Here is a 23,912-nt window from a genome sequence, read left to right as displayed (position 1 = left end):
TCTACCTTCCAGGATTGTCACGAAGATAAAATGAGATGGTATGAGTGAAGAGCTCTATAAACCTTAAATCACATACAAATTCTAACTACTAGTAATAGAAGTACAGTACAAAATCTGGAATAGCTAGTTGTACTGTTTGGCTACTAATTTGAAAAAATTTATGGAGGTGGTATCATTAAAGATTGACTCTTGATGGGATGTGATAAATAAAAGAAAAGAAAAAAACAACATATTGGATTGAATTCCAGGGTTTTAAGCCCTAGTGACTGGGAGGATGGTGGTACTATCAACAAAAAAAAGGAGTTTGTGAGGAGGGGAAGGTTTATGGAGAAGATGATAAGTTCAGTTTTGGATTTGTTGAGCTTGAGGTATAAGTGGGTCATGCATTCATGGGCAATGAAGAATTAGAGATATAGGGCTGATAATCAGGGATAAAATTGCGAATGGATATGTAGATTTGCCCTCTATAGAGAGATGATAATTGAAGCCGTGTGAGTAAATCAAATCACCAAGAAAGACAATAGAGAGAAAATATGAATGCCTTGAAGAACACTCAAACTTGAGTAGTAGGAAGACAATGAACCAGCAAAGGAGACCAAGAAGGAATAGTAGAAGAACCACAAAAGAGCCAAGGAAGAAGCATAGCTCCCAGAAGGAGAAGGTGGCCAATAGTGGCAAAGACTGGAGAAAGATGGAGAGGACGAGGAAAAGGGCAATCCATTTGGCAATTAATGTGTTACTGTGACATTGGAGACCGTGGTTTCAATATTGTTTGGGGCTCCGTAAATCAGATTTCAAAGATGAGGAATGGATGATGAGGAAGTAAAGACACATTTTCTATAGTTTAGCAATGAAAGGGAAGAAAAAATAGGACATATTGAGTTAATGGCAGGGTCAATGGAAGGAATTTTTTTTTCATTTTAAGAACAAGAGAGTGGTGAGCATGTTTATAGGCAACATATAAGGACCCAGGCAAAAGGGAGAACTTGAGGATGAGAGATACAGAATAACTGATGGAAGAGGGGAGACAGGAGGGATTGGGATGAAAGGAACAAGTAGAGAAGTATGCCTTGGCAAAGAGAAGAGCTATCTCCTACTCTAAGACTGGAGGAGAGAGGGCATAGTGGATGAAGACATGAAGAAAAGTGAGATGTGAAGGAAAGGTAATGAGGGAGCCTGCTATTGCCTCATTCTTCACGGTAAAGCAGATGAGATCTCTGACTGAGAGACAGGAAGTGTAGAATGAATTTGGAACAATTGACATGGGGAACGCAATGAAAAGTTATTCAGAGAAAACTAAAGGAATTAGCACATAGCAATGAAGACCCATTTGAGGATCAAGAAAATGACTTTGCAGTGAACCTAGTCGGCAAAGTTTTGTGACTTCTTACAGTTGTGCTCAGTGACTTATTGCTAGTGTTGGTGCAGAGAAGGTATATGGGGGTGGGGTGGGAAGGTCGAGAGGGGATAAACCATGATTGAGAATCAGCAGGGCAGAAGGAGCAGGAAAGGAGGGGCAAGGAATTTAAAGGCAGAGGACAATGCCTTTTAAAAATTGCGCATCACTCCTTTATTACAGTGAACAAAACAATGACAAAAACAAGGGTTAGTATGGTTATGCTGAAATTGATAGGACCCAGGTAGCAGGTCCAGGTAGCTGGGATATGATGTGGAAAGGAAATGGGACACCATGAGACCCATTTGACATGATCTAGAAACATTTCACTGCCACAAAACAGAGAAGGGGCTCAAAATTCCCCCACAATACTCCTCAACCCCTTAGAAATCAAGAAAATCTTTGGTGTGACTTGAGATCTCTGATGACTATCATATGGGTCAGTTTAATTTCGAAAGTCACTAATATTAACCAGTCTAAGAGAAGGTTCTTTTGTAAAAGTACATGCAATGAGTAAATATTTGGGCATAATCCTAACCTCCCAGAATCCATTTCTTTGGGTTGGAATATGATCAAAATAAGACTTTTATGATTTCTTAAATTACCACTGAGGTTATAGTCAGCTTCTTTTGCCACTGGAATGACTATAGCCCCCTGGGAGGGCTGCCCTACTGGCAGGATTGGTTCATAGGGTTAACTGGAGAAATCAATTCTTTAGCCTTTCCCTTTTAATACCTTTTTTTTTTAAAACCAGGTCCCTATTCCAGTCCCTACCTAGATCCTTTATTGAGCCAAACCATATGGAAATGCTTTGACTGATGCAGTTGAAGGGAGAGGCTACAGAAGAGAAATTGATTGGTCTGAAATAAGAAAGAAGAGGAATCATCAGTTCCCCACCTGCACCTATATGTTGTGATTCCTAAGGCAGTAAGTGGTCAGTGCTTGGAGCAGGTGAGGAAGAGATGGGAGAGGGATAGGAAAAAGGGAAGGAATTGGTTCATGCCTGTATGTACCAGTAGCCTTCTTTCATTTCTTGGCTTTGCCTTAGGCTGCCACAGCCTCCATGGTTTTGCCCACAGTCTTGTCAACCACTAGAAACCACACGGGCTTGATGGGTTTCACATTCTTATCCAATTCATACGCATGGGAATGCTGGCGGGCAGATTTAGTTCCTTGCTGGTTTCAGATAAACCCTCAAAGATATTTACAGTGCTATGAAAGTTATTGTAATGGGATGCAATCACAACACATTTTCCTTCCTTGATCTGAGAAATTTCCTCATTCCAGAAGAGTAGAACCTGAGCAATGGTGTCTTTCAGGCTCTCACAGGAAAGCAGCTGGTCCTCAGGAAGATCTGCATAGTAATGATCTTTGCTGATATCACCATAGAAGAGGTGGTTGGATTCCATGGGAGTTGGTGGGATATCACCACAGGGATCACTGCTTCTTCAGCTAGACCTCATCTTAATTAGCAGCCATCTTAGCTTTCTTGGGACCTGTCAGAACCCCATAGAGCATCTCACTGAGGAACTAAGCCCTAATCATAGGCAACTACATCTGGTCAGTGGCATCCAGCACTGTCCAAAGGGTATGAATTGCTCTCTTCTGGACTCAGGTGAAGCAGATATTGAATTCATAGCCAGCATCTTATAACACTTAGTTGTTCGCTTGGCCAGCTCCTCGCAGAGGAGCTCAGGTTCAGGACATACCAGTTATTGAAATACTTCCCTCAGTTCCAGACATTCATGCTAGACCAACATGAGTTTGTAGGTAGCTGTGGTGGGACATAGGGTCAGGGCTCTGGGCTTGGGCTCAGACTTAGGAAAGTCAGACTGGGAGACTGACAGGTGGACACATACTAGACAATGCCTTGTTGAAATCGTGAACGATTAGATCAAGCCTGAAAAGAAAGAAAGCCAGAATGGGCATTATTTCTGCAATTGTATGGCTCTGTGTGTATATGTGGGTGTGTGTGCTTGTGTACACACTGCAAAATTAAAGGGAGATTAAACTGATTAACTAGTTAAATTCAATCTAAATAGTCAAATTGACTAATTCAGGAAAAGTGTCTTTTTTTCAATTGTTTTGTTCTGACCTCTTTTAAGTTAGTTAGCTACATAGTTACTATTTGTGCATTTCATACTATTCAGTGGAAATCCTAACAGACAAATGAAAAATATTGATATTTATATATTTATGTGAAATCTACACTTCACTCTTTCAAAGCATTCACAGTCTTGTCTATATGGGCATTCTCTCTATCATAGCAGACATGTCCTTCTGTGTTGTGTAAATCTTGTCCACACTGGGCCATAGAGACTCTGGAGAGGATTTACTTAATACACTGGAGGCCTTTCTTTTTAGTCTTTTTACATTTTGTGGCTACTAGTGATGTGCTTAGGTTGTCCATCTGTTTGCAGATGCATAAGGACTGAGAAATGGCCATTAAAGTAGTCAAAACATTCTGGCAGCTAGATTTGAGGCTGATTAAAATCAGAATCTTGGAATGAAGGTTGAATCCTCTAGTAGTAACTCCATCAAGGGAAAGGTGGGACAGAGTTGGAAAGGGTGTATAGGTTGGAAGGAAATGACTAGAAAGAATTGGAAGGGTTACTGGATGAAGTTTGCTATCATGATATATTATCAGTATGAACGGTAGTGAAGATATTCATCAGCAGTTTAATACATCTTAGCATTACTTCTCACCCACCTAATAGTTGGTCCTGAATACTCAAGCTATTTCATTCAGTAAGTATTTATTAAATATGTTTTATATACAATTTGAGAGTCAGCATGGGGTGGCGAATAGAGGGCCAGCCTTGAAGTTAGGAAAGATATACTAGCAGTGTCACCATAGGGGAGGTACTTAACCTATCAGGATGTCCAAGCAGATGTGACCTGGGACAAGTCCCTTAACCTCTTTGGGCCTTAGTTTCTTAATCTGTAAAATGAGAGGATTGAACAAATTGATCTTCAGGGTCGCTTCCAGTTGTGAATCTATGGCTGTGTGAGTCTAAATTATAGATCAGTTGCTACTTTTTATCAATGGATAGAGCTTCCACAGAAAGAGCTTATTATACTAATGAAATCACAGATTCTGACTACACACACACACACACACACATGCTCGTGTGTGCGCGTACAGACATATGCATGAAAATATGCAAAACATTATGCTAAGAGCTGGGGAAAATATAAAGATTAAATAAGAAAGGGCCCCCAGATACATGAACAGAGTGCTATTTGAGATCCAAGGAGGGAAAGATCATTCCTGTCTAGGGGACCATAAGAAAAAGACAGCATTTAAACTGGGTCTTAAATGATGGAAAGTACCCAGCACACTACTAGTAGTATGACTACAAAGTTAGGACATGTTTTACAAGGATTATTATTAAGCTCCCTTACATTTTGTCTATTACTGTTATTATTGATTTTTAAATCACCCATTACAAAGCCTCTGGGCATACACCCAAGACAGATGTACACTTAATTGCACTGTGTAAGTCTGTGATCTTATACCCACACTTACTGATCCTTCTATAATAAATCAGGCAAATGGCGGGTGAAACAGATGGACATTGAATCATTTGGACTGCAAATGCCTAGGCTCCACATATGTACTATTTATTCTTGCAAGTTAATTATCTTGGTTGGTAAAGTATATTTCTTTAAAACACCTTAAATATTTAGATTACGTAAGAAGTATGCACAATGGATCAGCTAGAGGATTGATTGTTGACTGGGAGTTGGGATATGACTTTTTATATCTACTTCCATATTTTCAAATGACTCAGTGAGGCAAGTAAGCTCATCTGCCTGGAATTTTGTCTTCCCATTGGTAAAGGGGGAATAATAGGCACCTAACTTTTAACTCCACCGTTGTCTGGAGTGTATGGAAAGGGTTGTGCTGAGTTACTCATGATGACCATGCTTAACCTCCATGGGTCTTAGCTTCCTCATCTGTAAAATGAGAGAGTTGGACCACATAACCTTTAAAGCCCCTTCTGATTTTCATTCTACTACTCTAAGCCACATGAAGAACTGCGTTCAGTTTGATATCAGTGAATGACAGCAGTGTTGAAATACTTATCCTGTTTCTATTTCAAAGCAGTGACAAATTTGCTACATGCCCCTTGTTGAGCCAAGGCAGGAGGTTAGCAAAGCATCCTCTTCCAAGAGAGAACTTTTCAGTGAAGACCTCCTATCCTGCTGCCTCATACAACACCTCCCTTGCATTTCTTTGATGTGTCAGATGCATAATCCATGTGGATGCAGAAGTTGCCAAGGATAAGAGCAGAGGGTGAGGTGGAGCAGAAGAGTGTAAGCCAAGTGCTGATGTCACTGAGAATGTGGAATTGATTCTGGAAGGCCCTGGGTAAATGTGGTGGGAGTTTAGAAAAGACAGGTACAAGCATTTGTAATTAAGAAGAGAATCCAGGTAACAGATCAACAGTCTGAAAATGGCACCAAGGGGTGAGGAACAGGTCAACAGATTTTCTTTTCCCTCTGAATTGTGAGGAAAGGGATAAAGAAAGATATTCACTGGAGAGAAGCAAGGGGCACGTTATCTATAGCAGGGGTTCTTAAACTAGAGTCCATCGACCAACAAGGGGTCCCTAGACAGATTTCAAGGAGATCATGATTAAAAAAATAGCTTGATTATTGTAATTCAATACAATTGGTTTCCTTATGGCTTTATTTTATTTTATACATTTAAAAACATTCTTCTGGGAAGGGGTTCATAAACTTCACCAGACTTGAAAAGGGGGTCTAAGTCATAGAAAAATTAAGGGCTCCTGATCTATAGGAATACAATCTCCTATTGAAGTGAACAGGTAGAGAGAAATGAGAAAAACATTGCTGGAGGCTGAGCTCAATTGGAATGCAAGTTCTAGTGAAGAAAAAAAGAGCTGAGCAGTTGTGGGGGAGGGCTAGTTATTGATTTTGTTAGTTTTTAGTTTTTTATGAAAGCAATAGGTAGATGTCTAGGGTGAAAGAAACTGTTAGTTTGGAGGCAAGCACATATTTGTGGAATGAAGTATTCCAGGTGGGCATCACCTTAATACTTGAGGGTGTTTACCAGATAGGAAGTATTGAGGTTAAGTAGGAAAGCAGAAAAAGTCATTTGACTTGTACCAAAGATTTATGCAAATGTCAGGGTTGTACTTCACCTGTTTTGAGTGTGTTTCCATGTCTGTTTTCCTCTTTATCCTCCCTCCTTACCTAGCCCAGAAAGATAGTGTATATACAATAGAGAGGCCACCTGAGAGTGAAGACAACCTTATTTTGAGTCTTGTCTCTGACATATGCTGTGTGACCCTAGGTAAGTCACTTAACCTCTGTATGTCCTAGACCACAGTGGTCCTTAACCTTTTTTAAGTTGCAGCCTCATTCTGGTGGAGCCTATCGATTCTTTTCAGAATAATGTTTTTAAATGTATAAAATAAAATACATAAGATTACAAAGGAAAACTATCATATTGAAATGTTATAAAAATATTTAAGAGCAACAAGTATACAAATTTCAGGATAAAAATTACAATTTTAGAGAGTTTAACAGTCTAAGTTTTTTTTTTATTAATTTATTTTGATTTATCAACAACCACTTCCATAAGCTTTTGAGTTTTAAATTTTTCTCCCCCTCCCTCCCTCCCTCCTCAAAACAACATGCAATCTGATATAAGCTATACATATACATTCCTATTAAATTAAATTCCTATTAAACATATTAGTCATGTTGTAGAGAAGAATTAGAACCAATAGGAGGAACCACAAGAAAGAGGAAACAAAACAAACGGAAGAAAAAAATAGTGAATAGTACGCTTCCATCTGCATTCAAACTCTATAGTTCTTTCTTTGGATGTGGATAGCATTTTCTATCATGAGACCTCTGGAGATGTCTTAGATCCTTGCATTGCTGGAAGAGCTAAGTCTATCAGAGTTAGTCATCGCACATTGTGGCTGTTACTGTGTACAACATTCTCTTGGTTCTGCTCACTTCATTCAGCATTAGTCCATACAAGTCTTTCCTGAAGTCTGCCTGCTCATCATTTCTTATAGCACAATAGTATTCCATTACATCCCATAACTTGTTCAGCCATTCCCCAATTGATGGGCATCCTCTCAATTTCCAATTCTTTGCCACAACAAAAAGAGCTGCTATAAATATTTTTGTACATATGGGTCCTTTTCCCATTTGTATGATCTCTCTGGGATACAGCCCTAGAAGTGCTATTGCTGGGTCAAAGGGTATATGCACATTTTTATAGCCCTTTGGGCATAGTTCCAAATTGCTCTCCAAAATGGTTGGATCATTTCACAACTCCACCAACAATGCATTAGTTTAACAGTCTAAGTTACAGAGAAGATGCCAACCTATGTTGGTATAGGAAGTTTCTTCATCCAGAATTTCCCTATAGTAATGAAATCCTAGGTCCAAGCCCTATCTCTTACTTAACTAACAGGGCAATCGTGGGGAAAATGCTTTATAAACTTTAGAGTACTGTATAAATGTGAGTTATTAGGAAGTTTTTGTCCACCGTGCACAAAACACCTTTTCCAGGTATTATTCCTATTTTACATGTAACACTGTTATCACCTGGATCCTGTCACCCTGAGCATATGATTTCACTCACCTAACACTCTACTCCCTTGCAGCTACATCTGGGTTCTTTATCTAGGAGTATCTGTCAATCATGAGAAATTACTGATACAGCTGTCCCCCTAACCATCTGATCACTCTGCTTCCTTTCTAGACCCAGCATATTATTTCTGTCACTCATTCCCATTCAGGAACATAACTGAGCAAGCAATTGAATTAGTTTAAATTAAAAAAAACCAATAAAATTCAAAATAAATGAACACATATAATTCAATGCACAACATCCCACTTATTTTCCATTCTCACCCTCCAATACACACACACACACACGCACAAATACACACACACACACACACACAAACACACACACACATCCTCTAAGGTTGGAGTCCACTTTAGCCTTCAGAATAAGAATATGAGAAATCTAAATGTTCAATAACCTATAAAAGATATTAGTTCACCTCCTACTTCAATCATAGAGCAGAGAGTTATAATTGCTCTGGCCTTGTGCAAATAAATGCTATCCTTGGACCTTCTCCTTTGCCTGGTCATTGTTATTTCCATGGATGCTGGAAGACCAAGATTTCAGCCTCCAGAATCCCTGAATCTGCAGTACATCACTCAGAGCTAAGCAATTTCTTGACTGCTCTAGCTTGAATTGTCCCTGGTCTCACTCTGGGTGCCTTCTGAGAGAAGAGGCAAACCTTTCAAACTCTTATACCTACAGTGGAGGTAATTCTAGCTTCTTCAGTTTCACTAAATGCCATTTTTCTTTATCTGTGTGTCCTTCACCTTCCAAACTCTATGCTCAGTCTTGCATCTGAAATTAGCTTCCTCCATCTGTGTCAGTACCCTCCAGGCACTAGCCATCTTAGGAGGCAAAGGGCAGATGAAGCCACGTCAGAAGTGACTGAGTGACATCAGAATACTGGCAAAGAACTAGGGTGTCCCTTACATCCAGATGAGGAAACTGAGACAGAGAGGTTAAATAACTTGCCCAGGGTCCAAAGACTGTTAGTGTCAATCAACCAACCAATGAGCGTTTCTTAAGTTACTACTATGTGCTGTGCACTGTATAAATAAGAGTTATTTCTAAGTTCTAGTTCACCTTGAACCTGTCAGGATCCCCATTCCAAAACCACCCCTCTCTTTTTACTATTAGCAGACACCATGTTTTTCAGAGCTAAGACCCAGCAAACAAGCTGTGTCTTGAGCTTAGTATAACAACAATCCTATGCATTCACCCTCTGGATGATCTCAGCCACAGCAAAACCCCAGAATTGTTTCATACCAGCACCAGGTGGTCTTTGAGAAAAGCAGTTGTAGTATCCATGTTTTGGTCATGAAGTCCTGCTATGTATCAAACTTCAAACTTGTCTCATTGTTGCTGTTACCTCTCATTGTCAGGGGGACAGCTCACTGTGTAGTCTTTGGTATAAGTATTGAGATTTGTGCACACTAAAGCAGGTCTCCTACTGGGGGTGGGGAGGGGAGGTGGAACATAAGTGTGTAGTTTCCCTCTTCCAATGGAATAAGGAAAACTTTTTGCTTATAATCGTTAGCTCTTTGGTTTTATTTTGTTTTATTTTATATTTAGAGTTAACTGTGGTTTCAATAACCTGTGTGAGCTGTCTTTTCTTTTCTTTTCTTTTTTTTTTAAAGAGTTAACAGCATTTGCAAAGCTGCTGTGGCTCTTTGGTCATTTGGTCAGGGTTGACAGTTGTATCAGAAGTTGAATTTGAAAGAGTTAATTCCTTCTGCCCCACCTATACCTACAGGAGCCCTTTGAGCTCCACTCAATTTTAACTTAGAGAGTGGCAGTGGGTGATTTCCCTTCTCTGATTTCTGAGCTCCCATCTTTGGGTTGAACTTCACACCCTTGGAGGATTGAAACTCTGGTTGTTGCAACTGAAAGGAGAATTCATCCATCTCTTCTTGGTGAAGTCTTTTGGCTTCTAGGATCAGGTACCTTTGTTTTTGTTTTTATTTACCTTTGGTTGTAATATGGGAAATTTGGTAACTAAGAGTGAACCACCAAAGAACTTCGCTGCAGGGCATATATAGTTAGTCCGTGGAATAGACACTTGAAAGTTTCTTAAGTAATTGGCATAATTTGACATTGCTGGCCCACTTGGGGTTCTTTGGATCAGGTTTCAATAAATGGCTACTCGAAACCACCAAGCAAGAAGCCTTTTGTATCTTAGGTTCCCTTAAGAAAAGCTTAGATAGAATTGTACTGTCTATGTGTCTGTCTTATCATCTTATCTGTGTTTGTGTCTTCGTAAAATGTAGGAAAATCTTTGTCTTGTGTTGTTCGTATATTCTATTACCTTGAAAGATTTCTAAAAAAGAAAATGCAGCCAGCCAGAAAAACTTCTAAGGACTATAGCTAAAGAGTTTAGAGCAATGGGAAAGATTAATGAACTTTCATACTTGAAAGAATTGTCCTAGTAAGTAGGACTAACTTCCACTTTAGGCTTTCCAAGGGAGATTGGGTTATTAAAAAAAAAAGAGGAGAAAGAAAAGAGAAAAAATTTTTTAAATCCTGTAAAACACTTTTTTTCCCCCTGTAATTTTAGTTTTGGACACATTGGAATTACAGAAATAAAGTCAGATAATCAAAGTGTGTAGAACTGCTAGAAACGTCTTAGCAGATTTTGGAGATTTGGAGATTAATCCTTAAGGAATGGGGAGATTTATCATTTTTAAGATTTTAGGAGAGAACTCCTGGGATTTGGAGTAATTCCAGGCACTCACTCCTTTCTAAAATATCTTAGTAAGTTTTGGGGTGCTACTTTGCAGAATTTGTTTTAAGGAAAAATAAGAATTAAATTCTGAAAATTTTAAAAGTAAATGGCAAGATGAATAGCTTCACTGTTCTAGGGCAATTTAGAAGTAATACCAGAGTGAAGAAAGATTAAAAAAAAAGATTTAAAATGCCAAAAATAATAAGATTGATTATTTTGATATGAAATAATTTGGAAATGCAATTAAACAAATTGATGTCATCTGAAGTTTTGTTTCATGTTTTAAATATATGATGTTGTTTGTATTATTGTATTTCTAAATTCTCTTATATTGTGAAATGCTATTAGATAAAACAACGTTTTAATCTGGATGCTTTTAGACTATTAATTAGGCTTTTAAAAGGATGTGATAAAAATAGATATTTGAAAGTGGTTAATTGTTTAATGAGGTGTATTTTGTTATAAAACATATAATAATAATAATGTTTACTATAATAGTGAATTTTCATTTGAAGATTCTTGGCTATTATGAAAGTGTATAGGGTGGTTTAAAGAAAAGAGTATCAACACATTAATGATAAGCCAAATATCAGGTGTTTGCTGTGTGTCTGAAGCCCCAGAATATGGGTAGTTTTAATTTATAAGTAAAGGATAAGTGAAATATTAACTGTTACGGAAACATTAGGAAACATATTCAAGGCCTAAGTTGTAGTTAGTGAAATTTTGCTATTTGAGGTAAAAATTCCTGGGACTGTAATTTACTATTACAACAGGGATGGTTATCTGAATTGTCATAAAGCCAGTAGTAGAAAATGGCATGTGCTACAGTCTGGGAAGTGCCAAAGGTAGATGTCTGTGCCTGGGAAAAGTTTTGGGGATGATCTTGGCCTGGCCTAAGGTAGGATCTACCTCATTCTCTTTCCCTATTGTATTATTTCCTTTCTGAAGAGGAAATTTCCCCTCCTGGTTAATACTGAGCCTTGCTTTTAACACCCTGTGACTACATCTTTGTCTGTCAAATATGCCCAGAATTAAATGGAGCTAAGAGAGTTCTTCCTCCTGTTAACTATGTTCCTCTTTTTCCTTTTACAGCAAATTTCTATAATCAAGAAGTTTTGTATGTACAATACTTAATCTATTAAATGATAGATTGATACTGGAACATCTCAGTTACTATAATAAGATGAAAGTATGAGCATCTTACAATTTTAACCTATATTTGTGGTCAAATTATAATATAGGGTTGATATTACCCTAAGGGGGGAATGATTAGACAAAGTAATAAGACAAAGATGTAATGTAAAAGTTTTCTAAATAAACGGACTGGTAAAATTTGAGAAAGCAACAGGATTAGACAGTTTTCTCTAAGAACTATATACATATGTGTATGATTGGCTTCCAAATTTATCTATCATAGAAATTCAGGCTTTGAGCATGTTTCAGTAATAAGTTTTCAAAATTGGATTAAAGATTTTTTACATAAATCGTATTAACAATGGTAAAGAAAGTGAAATTATTTTCCTATTTTTAAAGTATCTGTCTGATAATTTGAAAAGGCAGAAGAGTTCATTTTATGATTGAACCCTCATAAATTTTTAAAAGATTCTTATATCAGGTATGGGATTTAAGTAAGGATAGAAATAGAAAATGGTATATAAATGGAAATCCTCTGAAGTTTCAAAATTTGAAAACCAAATTTGGGTGCAGAATAATCTAGGGACTTCTAGATTTGGAACCAGAGAAGCAGACCCCCCTTTAGAGCTGTCCTGAGAATTAAAACCTATTGTCCAAGAAAAGATATTTAGAGACCAGAAGACTGCATTAGACATCTGGTATTCAAAATGTGCTGATTAAATGGATATTGAGACTGGGTCATTAGGATACAAAGAGACTTGATGTTAGTTAATATTGGTGATAATTATTGTATTGCTTTTCATGGTTTATATTTATGTTCTCCTTGGTTACCTTGGTGACATGTGAATCTCTCTTCTCAAAACTAGTCCATTGTGAGCCCTTTAAGTAGTCTGATCTGTTACCTGACATTAATGTAACATGATTATTGTAATTATGATTATGAATTTATGAAAAATGTTTTTACATGGCTTGAACCTAGCCCTGCATGACTGGGAAACTGGATGATCTCTGTTCTGTTTAGAAACCCTTAATCAAGGACCTATGTTATGCTGACCAGAAACTCAGATCCAAAGATTATTGCAAGAATTTTTCTCATAATTGTACAGCTCAAGTAACCCATATGTCTTATCTGAAAACTGACCCAATACTGATCAATCAATCACCATTTCTAAGGACTCTACCAAGTCCTTCTGACTAATCCCACAGCTGCCAAACTTTTGGGTGTGTACTCCTGGACCATCTGAAGAAAGTCCCTGCTTCTGAGTAAATGGCAGAACCCTCCAGGGATCTCAGGTCTCAGGATTTGTCTAGTACAGACCCAGAAGCATCTGAGATTCAGATGAAATAGCCATCTCAAGATTCTGAATGAGGGCTGAGTATATTGTCCTAGCTTTTTTCCCCTTTTCCCTTTTGTTATGTGACCAACCACCTGATTCATGGCCCTGATTCAAGTGTGTGTTGGCATTTTCTCCATCTATATTCTTGGCCCTCTGACTTGGGACATACTTTCCCAAGAGGTCCCCTCAAGGAACTGATTTCCTGGGATTAAAAATGCCATCATTGCTAAGGGGGAGGAGCTAACAAGTTGACAGATCTGCCACCTTAACCCCTAAGCTAAGCCCCCAGGTGTCCCTCACTCAACTCAACATCTTGGCCTAACTGGCCTTTTGTGGTGTCTTGGCTTATACCTGCCTCTCCTTTATTGGCCAGAATGGGAGAGGTTCTTTTAGACTGCCTCCTTTTGGCCAAAATGGGGAAATGTGAGGTTCCCCATGTCAAGACCATCCCTCTCTTGCACCTGTAGTACCCATGTTCCAGTCATGAAATCCTGCCATGAATCAAATTTGTCTCTTTGTTGCTGTTACCCTTCATTGTCAGGGGTGCAGCTCAGTGTGTAGCCATTCGCATAACTATTGAGATTTGTGCACACTAAAGCAGGTCTTCTACTGGGGGATGGGAGGTGGGTCCAGCATGTATGTGTCTAGTTTTCCTCCTGTAGTGGAGTAAAGAAAGTTTTTGGCTTATAACCACTGTTAGCTCTTTGGTTTTATTTTGTTTTGTTTTATTTTATATTTAGAGTTAACTGTGTTTTTCTTAATTTATTTTTATATTAATTTATTTTTTTTTAGTTTTCAACATTCATGTTCACAAGATTTTGAGTTCCAAATTTTCTTCCCATCTCACCTCTTTTCCACCCCAACACAATGTGCATTCTGAATATTCCTTCCCCTAATCTGGCCTCCCTTCTATCACCACCCCCCCACATTCTCTTATCTCCTTCCCCTTCTATTTTCCTGTAGGGCAGGATAGATTTCTATATTCCATTGCCGGTATATCTTATTTTCCAGTTGCATGTGAAAACATTTTTTTTAACATTTGTTTTTAAAACTTTGGTTAACTGTGGTTTTGATAACTTGTGTGAGATCTCTGTTTTGGTTTTTTTTTTTTTTTTTTTCTTTAGAGTTAACAGCAGTCACAGAGCTGCTGTAGCTCTTTGGTCATTTGGTCAGGGTTGACAAACCTGATACCATTTCTAGGTAATATTAATATTATTATCCCTATTTTATATGAAACAGAATCTTCTGATTCTAAGACCAGTGCTCTTTGCATTATGACACATTGCCTCTGACAACCTGCCTAGGCTAAGAAGGGAATAATGAGATAATGATAAGGCAGCTAGGTGATGCAGTGGATAGAGTGCTGGGCCTGGAATCAGGAAGACCTGAGTTCAAATATGACCTCAAACATTTACTAGCTGTCTGACCCTGGGCAAGTCACTTAACCCTGTTTGCCTTGGTTTGCCTGAGCTAGAGAAGGAAATGGCAAACTACTCCAGTATCTTTGCCAAGAAAACCCCATATGGGGCCTTAAAGAGTTGGACACAACTGAACAACAGCAAAAAAAGAGAGGAGAGGAGACTATAATTCCATAGCTAAAACAGCCTATGAATGGTCATCTAGCCTATCCTCCTACTGTCTCACCTTGGAACCATTACATATAAATGAGTCTGTATTGATTTGAAGACCTAGCACCTGGAAATCCTCAGAGGATTTGTCATAGAAACACCAGGTATGTAATTGCTCCAAACACTTCCAACCTAGTACTGTCAGGACACTTAAAGCTGTCCCTGACTTGTCTGTGACAAGTGACATGAGGGAAGCCTTTAGCCCAGCTCTCCACTTGTACAAATAGGCTTTACCTTAAAAAACAAAAACAAAAAACAAAACAAAAAACAAAGAACGAAAGGAAAAACTGCCCCAGACACCACAAATTCTCTGAGCTGCATTAATTGCCTCCTGCCTGTTCCAAATTTCCCCCTTTTGTCTTCCCGTCTTCAGCTTTTATCCCCATTGATTCTCTCAGCCTCTGCTTCCACCAGTGTGTGACTGATTCATCTGTGTGTAAGTAGAGTGGTTCCTGGTTTCCTGAAAATGAAGAGCATTAGGCAACAGCTTGAAGCACAGATGAAGCTGGCCTGGGGAAGGCTGCTGGCTCCCAGGTTCCGGCCCCGCCCATCATTACTGGACCCTCTCATCCTTCCATTCCTCTGACCCAGACACAAGATAACTACAGCTTGCACTTCAAACACTCACACAAGGGAAACGTGTATGCGATGATGGGGTGACATTTGGAAAGGAACAAAATAGAACAAAATGTAGGCAGTTGTGTGAGAGAAGGATTATTTAATCTTGTTCCTGAAGGCTGGCTAGGCTCCAAAAGCAGTAGGCAGAAGACCAGTTTAGAAAAGTGAAAACTAATCTGAATAATGATGAGTAAGTTTGTGCCGGTAACTGGCCGAGCAAACTCATTTATAGCCTTGTAAGTGAAGCAGCAATTGAATCTTCCTGTGAAAATGAACATGCTGCAGAAAAAGAAATCAAATTGGATTTCTCTCCCCAGTCATAGAACAACAACTCATATTTATGCCCCATGAAGTTAAATAAACAATTATATAATCAAAGGAAAATATCTCTTCTTTTTATTGCTCTGGGGGAAAAAGCACTTAATTTCATCTTCGATATTATGTTCCATTTAAATTTGTCCTGAGGTACATAGTCTATGTCTGAATTAGAGGACAGTCCTCAGCTTTTCCCCATTTTCATAGCAGCCAGCCCCTAAAGATGTGTTTGAACAGGAGAAAATAGAATCCAAGGGTCATCTTGACTACACTACTGAAAATTCTTTTGAGAATCAATGCATTGGTCCAACCTTGACCATTAATCCCTGGAGAAAGAACCTCATTTTTTTTTTCCTGTCTGGTTGCCTGTCCCTCAGGCAAGCCCATGCTCCATGGCCCTCCAAGCTGCATTTATTTATTAATGACATGACTCTACCTACAGGGACAACAATGCCATTTTTAAAGCAGGTCACTTTGCTAGGAGTTGAGAATTGCAGTGAAGATTAATGATCTGTGGAGTAAGGTTTGCTATGGTCTTTTTTATATCATTCTGGTGCCCCTAATTCCAACCTGTGTAGAAGTTGGCCTCATGTTACTACAGCAGGGAAGGGCAGGTAGACATCTTCAATGAAAGAAGTAGGTAAACATTCAACTGTAAGGGACGCTTTCATATTGTAAAAACTAGAACCAAACCCTATTTCCTGAAGAGCAGGTTCCTCTTCACCTCTGATATTATTTCAGAGCTAAATAGAGCAATCATGTCAGTGACTACTTACTACAGTGACAAGCCCTATCTTTAAACAACACACACACACACACACACACACACACACCCCTAATTAGGGAAAGAAAATTAGGTTCCACAGCCTTGAAACTGAAAATTAAAGATGAGGTGGGGTGGGGTTATAGCAACTCATCTGGCAGATAGACCATGGATTTGGTTTACTGGGAAGTGAAACCTTCACTTCCTGAGATTACCTAGAAGTTATTCCAGATGCTCAGTAAGAACAAAGGGGACTAGTGAAGTTTTCATGCTGACCCAGGAATATCATAGGCAGCACAGAAGTCAGTGGGAAACCTTGGTGTTTCTAAAAGGGAGAGTACTGGGAAGAGGTTGGCCACCTACAACATATAGGCCAAAGAGGCATGGGTGACAGAATGGTCACTACTGCAATATACCTCCCACACTCATCCAAATACCTCCAAAGGATTTCTTGTGTCACTTCTCACAGTCTCTTCTCCCTCCCCCCCCCCCCTTGCTCCTCTAGATCCTCCATCCCCCCCCCTGTGCCAGGTACCTGCCCCCCCCCCCAGCTGGTACACTGGCACAGTCTCTGGTCCTTTCTTACGAGCTGGCACTTCCCTACATGACAGAACAGGATTTGGAAGTTTGGCACGCTGATTTTGAAAGGTTGCTGTTAGTTAGCTCTGGAAATGGGCAGCTGAGGAGAGTAGAATAACTAGGTAGAATACTGGTGAGCTTGGACAGTTAGAGAGGCTTATTACAAGAAGGTTGTTCATGAGGTGATGGAATTTTTGGGGGCAGAGTAACTCATAAAAATGATCTTTTAAAATAAGGAGAAGAGACAGTATAGCCTAGAGGGGTGTGGGGTGGGGATAACTGGCCTCCAAGTGAAGAAGGCCTGATTTGAAGTCCTGTCTCTGCCATATACTCTGTGACCATGGTCAAGATACATAACCTTTCAGTGCCCAAGGCAGCTAAGCAAAAGGAATTGGTGATCAGAGTTTCCACACCTAGAAGTTCCCTGTGCTGATGAAATCCCAGGTTTGAAAGAGAAAAAAATAAATATGGAGAGGTTGTGATCAAGGTCAGTGGAATGAATCCTGAAATCAAGAGCCTTTTGAAGTACTGAAGAATATGTATATGTGTGTATCTTTCTAGCTACAGAATGTCCTCAAAGTCTTAGTGTAGTTTTAAGTTTTAAGAGTTGAAAATGCACTAAGACTTTTGGAATACTCCCTGTGTATACTTATACATGCTTACAGAGCTATACACATTACATTATAGGAAAAAGTCATTTTTCTATTCATTTCTTTTTTCCATTTGCAGGCTGGGCCACAGAAGAAAGCCTGAGCAATTCCATTTTTTTTCTGTTGGTCTCCCCATTTTCCTACCTTCCCTTCATTCATCACTTACTCTGCTTTTGAAAGCCTCTATGCTCCTCTGCAAAGGAGAAATACCTTCATAAACTTTAATCTACTTTCTCAGCTTCCTCCTCACACACCCCCTCTGAAATCATTCTACATACTGATTGCAGATCCACTAGCCTCCTCCACAGAACTTCCTAGAACAAATGAACACATGTAGCTTTTATTTTTTTTTCTCTTTTTTTGAGCCAGGTGGGAACATGTAAAACTAGCAGCAAAAAAAAAAAAAAAAAAAAGAATCTATTCTGAAAGAAGAGTTTTTGGACTAAGATAGCTAACTAATGTTGGATAAAAATGATTACTCAGCTGGGTGGAAATGTTGCTGTTTAGATCACAAACTACATGAATTATTATTTTCCACAAACAGAAAGCCCCCAGCAGGCATATTATAAACTCATGTGTGTTTGTGTTGCTAGAAATGCATCAACAAATACCTTTGAATGTATGTGATACACAATATTACAGAGAGACAGCTTGTATCATATAATGAACATTTTGAATGAGAATTAGGAGAGCTCGGCTCTGCCTTAACTTCACTATTTCCTAGCTATGTGATTCTGAGTAAGTCATTTAACTTCTTTTTTGTTTGTAAAATCAGAAATAGCATCTATTCTAACCGTTTCACAGGACTGTTATCAAGATCAAATGAATCAATGAATAGGAAATTCTTTTTAAATGATAAAGTATTATACAAACATTAGCTGCTATTATTATGTGCAAACACATATATGTACATATGTACTTATATGATATTTTACACTCGTATGTGCGTAGTATGTAGTAGATAGAGGGCTAGCCTTGAAACAACCATGAGCAAATCTTTCAATTCTTAGACCCCTCAGGCAACTCTTTGGAAGATTATAATTCACAGAGGAGTTGCTGATTTGAATTGTTTGAAGGAGTTTGTTCAGCAGGAGTTATCCATACCAGTGAAATCACAAGTCTAGACCCCTGCTCCCCCTAAACTCTGTCATATATAAACTCAGTCCAACTGTACATGTGTATGCATATGTGTATATATAAAATACTCTCACCTATGACTCTAAGAAGCTGTAGCATGCTCAGCAGCCTCACCCTGATAAAATTGTCTTGGCAGATGGGTTAAACTGGGTTAAGGGTAACTGGGTCAAACTCCTTGGTAAGGCGGAAAGATTTCTACCCCAAGCATATGAAGACTTCCTCCAGCAGAATAGGTAGATAAGAACAATTTGTTCCAACGGCCATGAAGGCAGCAGAAGCAGGCACTGTGGAGAGTTTGGAGCTTGGTCAGATGTTGAAGATGCCCACTGCATCCTGGGCTATCATGTGTCATCTTGACTTTTATCTTGCCACTGGACTTAATTAACTCTGGAAGAGAGAGTGAAGCTGATGACTTTGTGCAACTCTGCTTCATTTAAATCCAGTTGACTCACAAGTCATCACCCCATGATGTCATTGGTCCTCTTTAAAAATGAAGGATGAAAAACAACTACACACTCGTACACAAATATGTGGATAATTCCCTAAATGAATATGTAGTTCATAATAAATGTTTGTAAGTCTACTTCTCATAATTTGAAGTTGTTTTTAGCATCAATAAATTAGCACTATTTGGGGAATCCATCTACCTCTTCCAGAATGCTTTGATAGAGTCAGTGCTTAACAGATACACATACACCCAAATGCGCATACACACATACATACATACACATACACACATATACATGTAAACATATACACACATTCACACACACAACTATGGCAATAGAAACTGGCTTAATATTTTATGAGTTTTTAAATACATCTACCTCTCAATAACATGTTTGGATTATTCACTTTGTAGATTATCTAGAGCAGATTTTAAATCTCAGTTTGACTTTTTCCTGCCACCAGCCATTCTCTACGTCTCTTCCATGTCCACTTAATGTGTTTGGGGAATCCAAACAAATTTTAACATCGATCTAAGCAAAGAGAAATTTAGATCGGATAGGTCTGACAATTTTAAACACACACACACACACACACACACACACACACACACACACACACACACAGAGTTTATTCCCAAGCCAAGGAGAAATGGGGTTTTAGATTATCCGTTGTTTTATACCATCTGTATCTTCAACTTCCTCCAAGGGCATAGATAATCAAGAATTGATTATATAATAAAACCAGAATTTCAAGAGACAATCACATTAGGTAGCCAATTTATCAAGGATCATTAATTAAGTGCCTTCTATGATTGGGTATTATGCTAACTAAAACCTGGGCAACCAAAGAAAGACAAAAGACAGTCCTTGCCCTCAAGGAGTTTATACTCTAATGGGACCCACAGTCTCTTAGATATTTAGTCCATTTTAACAAGTATGTATTAGCATTTGTAAGCACTGTTCTAAGCCTGTATAGTAAGAGAGCCAACTGTAAGGAATACAGTCTGCCCTCACAGAGCTTAAATTCTCATTGAGGAAACAATATACACATCGACAAAGCTAGTACATGTTACAAGCTAATATATGTTAAGTGCCCAATATGCTATACATACAGACGTGCTACAGTAATTCAGTGAGAAATATCAATGTGGGCCTGGTAGGTTGTAACAACAAAACAAAACAAAACAGAACAGTCACTTTTTCTGTGTCATGGACCCCTCTGGCAGTCTGTTAAATATATAGACCCCTTCTCAGAATAATGTTTTTAAGTAAATTGGAGTAAATAATAAATTTCAGCTAGAAGTTAATAAAAATAAATCTGTAATATTTCCCATACAAGGCCACAGGTCCTCTGAATTTCATGGGCTCCTTTAGGGTCCATTGACCCCAGATTATGAATCCCAGTTCTAAAACTATAGCAAACTGATCTTTAACCAGCTGAATTTCAGAAAAGCAGGGACCCAAGGCATTGTGGCAGAAAGTGTATCTGTTTACTCAATCCTTAAAAAGCCTTGCTCTAAGTTATTGCTGATCCCTCTGCGGTGTGACAGGCTAGTGCCAAGAGAGATGCTGTCTTTGAGATAAGGCATAAACACTAGGACTATGGAATGCCTTACTGAGAACCATGATAAGTGGCGTTGAAATGAGTCATTCAAATTACAGCAGAAGAGATTTAATAGCAACTACATAAAATGCGAGATAAAAAGTCTTACTGAGATGATTAAATAAACTTCATGGTGAAGATGGAAAAGGAAGACAGAGCAGGACAGAGCTCATAACCAGAGAGAGTGAGACACATCACAAATTCTCATTGGCTAAGCAAGTTTCCAGGTCAGACAGACACAATATTGAACTGTTTGAAAAAACCTCTCTCTAGTGATTAACCTTCTTCAAAATCCATACATTTAGCAATTTTGACATAATTAATAAATATGGAACAACACTTCCTTTTCCAAGAGAATCAGAGTATTGGAGTTAAATCCCTGTGGGAACAATTGATCATCATTGTCATCAATAACAATGACAAATATTTATTAAGTCCCTTCTATGCATAAGAAGCCATGCAAGGTGCTGAGGAAAAAAAGAGGGATTACACATGATTCCTAACCTCAAAGGAGCTATCTTAAAGGGGATAGAAGACATACACATAAAAAGGTAACAAGTATCCTCCTCATACCCACTCTTACTATGATTTCAGCTGAATCAGTGCTTCCTCATAGGAGCAAGTCTTTTTGGATTACAGACCTAACCGGGGATTCTGAACCAGTTTGAAGTGAATTTGAGACTTCCACTCAGGTAAAGTAATAGCTCAAATGTGAACCCTGGTCTTTTCTACCTCCAGATTTAGGAATTCTTCATATTCTTCTATTTGCTTTCCCTGAGTAAAACTCAACCTTCCTGGCTGGTCAGGGGACCATTGAAAATCATTCTGACCTGTTCTCTGATGCTTTAATAAAGTGTAAGGAGTGAGGGATATGGTTAATTTGATTGAGTTCCTCAATCTACCTAGTAAGACTATAGAACCTTTGGAGGCATCTGAGGGACACCACCTCCATGGAATGTAAGTGTATCTGTCCAATGACACCTTTGCTGGCTGGAATTAAAACAAAACAAAACAAAACAAAAAAACCTCTGGATAATTTGCTAATTATGAATCTGAAAATCTTTTCTTTCTGAGGATCTATTCCTCTCCATCATTTATAAAAGTCAGATAGACTATCTCTTTTCCCCTGTCCTCCCCTCTCTCCTTATCTAACTCTGCTCTCTCATCCTAGCCATTCTCTCCTTCTCTTTGCTTTCTTTTTATGTAACCTCTTTTTGCTTTTACCTTTGCACCTTTCTCCAGAGGAAGCTGCAGTGCCTAGGTACTTTATAAATACCCTTTCCCTTCTCTTCTAGAATTGGGGAGTAGGGAGGTAGAAGCGTGAAGAGGGGGTGGGAGAGATCTCTCTTCCTGCTCCCACCCCACAAACAGTTAATGAGGCCTTGGGGCTAAATCCTATGTGGCCTAAAAGGAGAGTTTCTAGACCCTAGGGATTGATACATCATTTCTGACTCAGCATTAGAGGTCACATCCTCTTAACCCAAGAGAAGTCAGGTAGAAGTCAGGGCACCAAGAAAATTTCTGCAGAAGCACACAGCAGAGATAATGTTCACAAACTCCAACCTATTGTGCAGAGTAGGGGCATTTTGAATTTATTAGGCATCATAATCAATAGTCTAGTCCTCTTGCCTGAGCTACACAGGCTTTGAGGTATTGCCTCATAAGTGATCTCCGGCTTGTCAGTTCCCAAATTTAAGAGTTCAGGGACAGGTGCATGGTTGTCCTTCATGATCAAAGAGGACTAAAATCATGTCACAATCAGACCAATATGAGCTCATTAGGCTCTACCACAGGTCAGGCTCAAATAGTCCATATGAACATTTGGAGTGAAGATGTCTCAAAATTTGCACATCTCATGTTTCCTTTGAGCTACTGAAATTCTGCTTTGTTCATAGAGCACAGTACCTTCTTTGATGTGGGCACACCATGCTGAGTGGTCCTGTGCCAGTGTCTCCCATGCTTTATAATTGATTCCAAAGTTCTTCAGAGAGACATTGAGAGTGTCCTTGTATTATTTCTTCTGACTTCCATATGAGCACTTGCCTTTTGTGAGTTATCAGTAAAATATTCCAGTCTTTTAGGCAAACATACTTTTGGCATTCAAACAATATGGTCAGTCCATCAGAGTTGTGCTCTCTGCAGTAGAATTTGAGTACTCGGCAGTTCAGCTCAAGAAAAGATCTCAGCTTCCAGTACTTTATGTTGCCAGGTGATCTTCAGAATCTTTATAAGACAATTCAAATGGAAGCCATTCAGTTTCCCAGCATGGTGCTGGTATACTGTCCAGGTTTCACAGGCATACAACAATGAGGCCAGCACAGTGGCTCTGTACACCTTCAGTTTGATAGGCAACCACACATTCTATAGGTTCTTGGAACCACAGGTGAAAGTTGGGTGGCAGGTGGACACCGAAGGTGAAAAACAGTCTTGAAAAGGGCTTGGTAGCCCTCACACCAGAGGTACTAGTCTTTTCCGAACACCTCTATACTCTAAGAGTTAAGGGAACAGACCACCTAGAGAAAGAAGTAGATTTTTTTTTTTTGATGAAGTTTGCTCTTTGGAGAAGGAAGAGAATTAACCACATAGTTCCAGATCAGTGTCCAACTTAGAGAGTAAAGTCCATGAATTATTTGGACAGAATAGGTACAATAGGAAGGGAATCACTTGTTAAGCAGCCTTCAAAGTATGTTTACTTTCTGAAGGGAATCTAAATAACAGAATGATACTACAAGTCTTGGTGGGGGGACTACAGAAGATTTTATAGTAAAGACGAACTTATTAAAATGTCAGAGGATGGCTAGAGGGCAGCCCAGGTTCAATTTTCTTCTAAAGTGAGCTAATGAGCTAATTGAGGGTTGTATACAGTTCTGTATTTGTTTATGGGCTCATGTGAGTCCTTCACATCTTTGAATTTGCAGGTCCTAATTTGAGTGCTTATATGGCACCTAGGGAACTT

General features: G+C 38.9%; 1 pseudogene; it reads right to left on the bottom strand.

Annotated features, from left to right (window-relative positions):
• Positions 1-2,422: 2,422 nt before the first annotated feature.
• LOC114036006 lies at positions 2,423-15,412 on the bottom strand (annotated as a pseudogene).
• Between the last annotated feature and the right edge of the window lie 8,500 nt (positions 15,413-23,912).

Source organism: Vombatus ursinus, unplaced genomic scaffold (assembly GCF_900497805.2).
Source record: "Vombatus ursinus unplaced genomic scaffold, bare-nosed wombat genome assembly UNPS02009573.1, whole genome shotgun sequence".
Classification (NCBI taxonomy): Eukaryota; Metazoa; Chordata; class Mammalia; order Diprotodontia; family Vombatidae; genus Vombatus; species Vombatus ursinus.
Note: the sequence above shows the minus strand (reverse complement) of the source record. Positions and strands in the feature narration are given on the sequence as shown.